The sequence below is a fragment of the Polypterus senegalus genome, unplaced genomic scaffold, assembly GCF_016835505.1.
Source record: "Polypterus senegalus isolate Bchr_013 unplaced genomic scaffold, ASM1683550v1 scaffold_1553, whole genome shotgun sequence".
NCBI classification, from domain to species: domain Eukaryota; kingdom Metazoa; phylum Chordata; class Cladistia; order Polypteriformes; family Polypteridae; genus Polypterus; species Polypterus senegalus.
In genome coordinates, this window is record NW_024381698.1 from 38,457 (window position 1) to 45,901 (window position 7,445).

General features: G+C 48.8%; 1 long non-coding RNA gene across 1 annotated transcript; it reads left to right on the top strand.

Annotated features, from left to right (window-relative positions):
• The first annotated feature begins 1,071 nt into the window (after positions 1-1,071).
• Positions 1,072-3,974, top strand: LOC120520897. The gene is made up of 3 exons (XR_005631900.1): positions 1,072-1,271; positions 2,786-2,959; positions 3,735-3,974. It is a non-coding gene; the product is annotated as an uncharacterized LOC120520897 (long non-coding RNA).
• The last annotated feature ends 3,471 nt before the right edge of the window (positions 3,975-7,445 follow it).

Here is a 7,445-nt window from a genome sequence, read left to right on the forward strand (position 1 = left end):
GTTGTTGTTCTTGTGATTTGTTTCCTGATCTTCACAGTTGAGTTAATTCTGGTGGTCCGGACTGCTGAATTCCTGATGATTCTCGTCCTTTTCTGAGCCCCTGACGTGTTCTTCTTGTGATCTTCTGATTCTTTTCTCTTTCGGTGGCCCAGCTGCTGTTCTTCTTGTCTTTTTATTCTTTAATTCTCCGTGTGGTTTGATGTCACTGAGATGTCACTTGTGTCATTTCTAACACCTACCACCAGGTGGCGATGCTAGCAGGTCACTCTGCCATTTTGCTCTGAATGGGCAGCTCAGGTCAGAGGAGAGCTGGGATTGGACAGCAGTGGTCAGCAGTACTGGGGGTCACTTCACAGTCCACTCAGACCACCTCTGTGCCCAGAGGACTGGACTTTGGGATTCTGAGTGTCAATTCAGAGCTCGTCCACTGGCTTTATTACAAACTAGGAAAGAAATAAGAAAACTGAGGTCACCAGCAGTGAGGCCTTTAGTGGATTGAGGTCAGCTGGTCAGTGGCACCGGTCAGCATGTGACGTGTGAGTGTCAGAAGTGTCACATGTCAGTCCTGTCCACCCTGTCCATTATGTCACTGATCACACAGTCAGTCCAGTCTTTGTCACAATAGACAGACAGAGTGTCCTCATCGTCTAAGTGGTCTGACATCAGGACAGCCCACCATGACAGACACTCGAGTGTCGCACTCTCCGATGTCCAGCAGTGACCGGCATGTCTGACAGGAATCTGTGGATGGGGTCCTGCAAATCAGTCAAAGCCCCTCCTTGTGCTGAGTCCTCAGTTACAGACACAAATCCAAGGTGGTCCCTCCGCTGTCATCAGCTTTGACAAATCTGTCTTGACCCCCGAGTGCAGGACACTGTCAGCCTCATGTTCTTCACATTGTGTCCACATGTCACTTTGAGTGACGTGTCACCAGTCAGTGTGGTAGGATGGCAGAAAACGCTGTCAGGTATATAGCGCCTTACCTTATAAGAACAGCGGTGGTCTTAGGGTCAAATTGCATTTCAGTGAAGATAGCGCAGTCATTGAGCCCTTCTGTCTGTCTGTCTGTCCTCACTCGTCTCTCTTCTTCTCCACAGGTTAAACTCTTGTGGTCTCACCTCGGCCTGCTGCTCAGCTCTCTCCTCAGTCCTCTCGTCTCCAAACTCACGGCTGACTGAACTGGTGCTGAACAACAACAACCTGGGAGATTCAGGGGCTCGTCAGCTGAGTGAGGGGCTCAGGAGTGACAACTGTAAATTAAAAGGACTGTGGTGAGTAAAGAGGGGGAGGGGTGGGGGTGTGAATGTGTTATTGATGGGCGGGCTGATCACATGACATCATATGGAGTGACCAGAGTGACAGTGACAAGTGGAGCTGACTGAGGTGACAGACAGGAAGGACAATAAAGATAAGGAGAGACAGACAGAGGAAGATGAGGAGAACCTGCTCTGTCAGATGAGACCACCTACTTGAGCACCAGACCCCCATCTCCACCACTCTCCTCAAATCCTGTCTTCATGTCCTAATCCTGACTGTGGTGACAATAATAAATCCATCCTGTGACACCAGCTCTGTGCCAGTGACCCTGAAGGTCTCTTCTGTATTCCCCATTAGGACAGTCTGGTCTTGATGTGACAATCTGAGATAACAAGTCTCAGTCCATCACTCACTTCTCTATTCTGTCTGAAGTTCTCAAGAGTGTCGTGGCCTCCTAACTCACCATCACGTAACTGATAATCAGCTGAGAGTGGACACTTTTAAAAATGGAGGATCTCAGCAGGATAACACGACATGTCACAGAGCAGGTGTCACCTCAAGGTGGCTCATCTAACATGACGGTGACATCAGTTGACACCAATGGCTTCCTGTCCAGTCCAATAAAGCACTTCTGAGATGAGCTGGAACTGCAAGTGAGGAGCAGAAATGTGAGGCTGAGAAGTCTGAAGGACTGCGTGATGTCAACATGGAGACAGAGCTGGGAGTGGACAGCAGTGGTCAGCAGTAATGGGGGTCACTTCACAGTCCACTCGGACCACCTCTGTGCCCAGGGGACTGGATTTTGGGATTCTGAGTGTCCATTTAGAGCTCGTCCACTGGCTTTATTACAAACTAGGAGAGAAATAAAAAAACTGAGGTGACAAGTAGTGAGGCCTTTAGTGGACTGAGGTCAGCTGGTCAGTGGCACCGGTCAGCATGTGACGTGTGAGTGTCAGAAGTGTCACATGTCAGTCCTGTCCACCCTGTCCATTATGTCACTGATCACACTGTCAGTCCAGTCTTTGTCACAATAGACAGACAGAGTGTCCTCATCGTCTAAGTGGTCTGACATCAGGAGAGCCCACCATGACAGACACTCGAGTATCACGCTCTCCGATGTTCAGCAGTGACCGGCGTGTCCAACAGGAATCTGTGGATGGGGTCCTGCAAATCAGTCAAAGCCCCTCCATGTGCTGAGTCCTCAGTTAGGCACAAATCCAAGGTGGTCCCTCCACTGTCATCGGCTTTGACAAGTCTGTCTGGACCCTCGAGTGCAGGACACTGTCAGCCTCATGTCCTTCACATTCCTGTCCCCATGTCACTTTGAGTGACTTGTCACCAGTCAGTGTGGCAGGAAGGCAAAAGATGCTGTCAGGTATATAGCGCCTTACATTATAAGGACAGCGCTGGTCTCAGGGTCAAAGTTCATTTCAGTGAAGACGGCACAGTCATTGAGCCCTTCTGCTGTCTGTCCTTCTGTCCTTCTGTCTGTCTGTCTGTCCTCACTCGTCTCTCTTCTTCTCCACAGGTTGGCCTCTTGTGGTCTCACCTCGGCCTGCTGCTCAGCACTCTCCTCGGTCCTCTCGTCTCCAGACTCACGGCTGACTGCACTGAACCTGAGCAGAAACAAGCTGGGAGATTCAGGGGCTCGTCAGCTGAGTGAGGGGCTCAGGAGTGACAACTGTAAATTAGAGAGACTGGGGTGAGTAAAGAGGTGGAGGGGTGGGGGTGTGAATGTGTTATTGATGGGTGGGCTGATCACATGACAGCACATGGAGTGACCAGAGTGACAGTGACAAGTGGAGCTGACTGAGGTGACAGACAGGAAGAACAACAAAGATAAGTAGAGACAGACAGAGGAAGATGAGGAGGAGGACGAGGAGTGTGAGATGGACAAGAAGAAGAAGAAATGGACAGCAGCCGAGTGTCCAGCCAGAGACAGGGGGACAAGGACATGGGGGGGTGGATCAGGATAGCAGACAGTTTGGACAGGAGGAGAGGGGGACATGACAGTCTGGGGGCTGAGGGTCATTTGGAACAAACAAGAAAGAGAAGAGCAGCAGACGGGGGGATCAGTGGACAAGTGGAAGAAACAAGATGGAGGATGAGAGACGAGCAGGAGACAAAATGAGAGAAGACATGAGAGTGAGGAGGAGAAGAAGAAAAAATGAAGAGAGACAGAGCACTAGAGAGACAGACAGGAAGTGACCGCAGGGGGACAGAGGGGACAACAGCATGTCAACTGGACAGACCACCTTCTTTATGAAATGTGACGCGACCAGCAGGCCTTCAGAGGATGTTGACCAATCGGTGAGTGGACTGAGTGACTGACAGGCCGACACACACGTCATGTGACTTATATGAGCACAGACACTGAGAGGAATTCTGGGTGACTTCAGGGGGCGTGTCAGTGTGACAGTGCAGTGTGTGTGTGGCGCCCCCTGCTGTTTGTAACTCACACTTGTGTCTCCTCACAGGCTGTCTGGTAACGAGATCAGTGAGAGTGAGAGGAGGAACCTGAGGTCACTACAGGAGAAGCTGAGGAGGTCTGGACGTCAGCTGACTATCAGTACATCAATATTCCAGCTCTGGTGATCAGACTGACACCCTGTCAGTGACAGAGCCCCCCGTCCACTCACCCCTAAATTCTCCTCTTTCTTCTTTTTCTTCTCCTTTCAGCTCTGCTCTTCATTTAATAAACTCTCTGTGTCCCCTCAGCCTGTGTGCTCCTCCTTTAATGTCACTTTTATTTTTAACACCTTGAGACCCTCAACTGGTGACAAAACTCAAGCAGACTCGGACCTGCAGAGCCCCCGAATTTCACCACTACAGCAGTGGGGGTCATCTTGTAAAAAGCCCTCCAAGTTGCCTGTCCCACTGAGGAGCAAAGAGAGGTGGACAGTCCAGCTGTGGGGTGACAGGGGGCCTGAGGCTGTAGTGACACTGGGGACGAGGCTGAGACAAACCCTGGACAGGTCGCTGGTCCATCACAGGACGCCATCAGCGCTCGTCTCCATCGTCACTCAGTGTCATTTGAACCCGTGTCTGCTCCGTGTCCCCCAAGTCCTGTCTGCCACCTGCTGATTCTCCTTTGGTGACACTTTAACTCCCATGAGGCTCTGTTTTGATTTTGATTTTCTTTTTATTCCGTCGTCTCCACTTCACCGTCCCCTCCAGTCGTGTCCTGCGAGTGAGCAGCGCCCTAAACAAGTGAGCCGTTAAAAAGAAATAAAAGAAAAGATGAGGAGAACATGGAGGAGTGTGGAGATGGGATGGACTGGCGCCGTCCAGGGTGGGGTCCTGACTTGAGTGACCACCACCTGAACTGGACTGAGGGGGCTTAGAAAATGGATGGACAAACAGAGAGAAATAAACAGAACTGGGAATTAAGAAAGATACTGGAAAATAAAACAAAGAGAGTGTGACGAGGGTCTAAAGGAAACAAGTGGGGGACCCCAGCCTGAGGGTGGGCTTCTATATGACAGCTGGGTAAGATAAAGAGGAACAGGGACAGGAGTGGGAGAGAAGAAAACAAACAGAGAGATGAACAAGGGCGGCAAGGAGGAGAGAGTTAGAAAGTAAAGGACAGTCAGTGACATGAGGGGGACGAGGACAGACGAGGAGGAGGAGGAGGAGAGGAAGAAGACAAGTCAAGTTGAGTCCATTTTATTTCTAGAGCTCATTTAAAAACATCAGGGCCGACCAAAGTGCTGCACAGCTTCACCATAAGTACCCCAAATACACACAGCAGACACAGTAAAGAAATACTGACGGACAAGTTTAGAAAGCCAAGTCAGAAAGGTGGGCTTCAGGTGGGATTTCAAAGTGACCAGAGTTGGTGCTGACCTCCTAGAAAACAGTCAACTGCTCCAAAGCTGAGGGCAGCTACTGCAAACACACGGCCCCTCTAAGCTTAAGTCGAGAACTCAGCACAACTAATAAGTTCTGGTCAGAGGACCCCCGTGACCGTGAAGGAAAGTGCAGGTGTGAGGGGTCAGTAAGATAAGAGGGGGCTCAACCATTCAGGGTCTTAAAAAGCAACAAAACTCAATCCTAAATAGTCAGGACGTCAGTGTAAAGACGCTAAGACTGCGGTGGTGGGATTGTGTTTGGTGGGCCTGTTAGATGCCTGGCAGCAACGTTCTGGACGAGCTGAAGACGAGACAAGCGTGTGAACTGGTGTTTACAATCATCTACAGAGAGAAAGAAAGAAAGGACTCGACCTCCACTAATCACCTGAGTGGACAGACACAGGCGTTAACAACGGAGGTCATCTGTTTATCACAAATCACAGCAGGATTGTCTGTCAGGGGTTTACAGTCGGTGGTCAGGGGGCCGAGATGAACTGTAGGAGCACAAGTGAGGTCAGAAGGTCCAGAACACACAAGGTCTGTTTGTATGTCATGTAGACGAAAAGAATGAGGTGACCTCCATGGCTTGATGTCTTCTGGACATTCTAATAAAGGGTTAAGAGAATTGGTTTGGATCTGCTGAGTGGAAAATATGTCAGAGTGTCATCTGTGTAGCCGTGGAGAGAAATATTGAGTTATTTAAAAATGGATACTAAGAGGAACATCTACAGTGAAATAAAGAATAGGCAGAAGAATAGAGAGGGCCGAGGATGAGGAGGAGAGGTGGACCACCTGACTAAAAGCCTCTGCCTGTGAGGTGTGACTGAGCCAAGATGGGTGATGAGGATGTCATGGTCAGCTGGGTCAAATACTGCAGTCAGAGCTAACAGCAACAGGACAAAAGGACCACCAGAGTCTCTTATTAAAAAGACAAGGAGTGGGCTACAGCAGAGAGCGGCCATATCTACAGAAAATGAAGAAGAAAAGCCGACGGACAACACGACAAGGGCAGACATTTGTGTTTCTAAGGTCAGTCGTCTTGTAGGAGACATTAGTGCCATCTTGACTGGCATCATCTGCAGTGTCTGCCCTGGGGGGACAGGAGATCTTCATGGACAAGAAGACCACCAGACCGTAACTCCGCTGAGCCTCAGTTCAGGTTCATGCAGTTCAGTGACACGTGTGTGTCGGTGTGAAGACGTGAAGATGGATGACATCCTCAGTTATTGGTGACAAAGAGCAGCTGGCTCCACTGATGTCACTGCTGTGATTTGTGAATGTGACTCACTGTTAATAAAATATGAAATAAGAGAAACTGTGAGAACGGACCCCTTAATGAGTCGACTAGAGAAGTTTCAGATGTGCCAGCTGAGCGAGTCACCAAACACACCAGAGTGTCTCGTCACCCCGCCCGTCACTTTGTGTCCTCGCAGCCCCTCACCTCCTACCTGCTCGTCGCCTTCTCCTCTTTACTGCTCTTTGTATTCTGAAGTGTAATAAACACAAGTGTGCTGAGGTACGAGAAATAAACTTGGGCCAGGACTGACGAGATTTAGATTTCAAATGTGTGACGCTGAACAACTCATTTTAATTTGTGTTCAACGTGTGACAGTGGGACTATTTAAGTATCCTTCAGTAAAATTAAATTGTATTGTTTTATATACACTTTAAAAAATCAATTTAGAATGGACTTTTGTATTTATAACAAGTGCACTATTATGACATTTTATTTTAATAATAAATGCATTTGAAATATATTTGAAATATTACTAATAGTCTTTGGGAATACTTTGAAGTTTAATTTAAATTTGAAAAACATTACATGAAAAAGGAAAAAGTGTACATTATCTTAAATTGTTATATACTTTTTCTACTGCATGACCACCCTAATTATACACACGTGTGGCACATTTGTACGACCGCCGTTCTCATCCGTATCACCTTCGCCGTCACTTCCTCTAACTCTTCATATCATCAACCCCAGAATTAGAAGTGTCTAACCGTTATCATGTCCTGGCGGAGCTGGACGGTGACTCTGATAATTCTGAGGTGGTAGGCAGGGTTGAGGAGCCCCAACGGGCCACCTCAAAACCATTTCCTAAAAAGAGAGAGGTAGTGATAGTTGGGGACTCAATCATTAGGGGGATTGAAGCGCAGGTGTGCTCCAGAGAGAGAGAGTCTCGTACGGTGTTGCCTTCCGGGAGCACAGGTGGGAGACCTCCCTGGAAGGGTGGATAGGCTCTTGGCCAGAGCGGGGGTGGATCCAGTTGTCATTGTCCACGTTGGAACAAATGACATACATAAGGGTAGTCTGTCAGTTCTGCGATCCAAATTCAA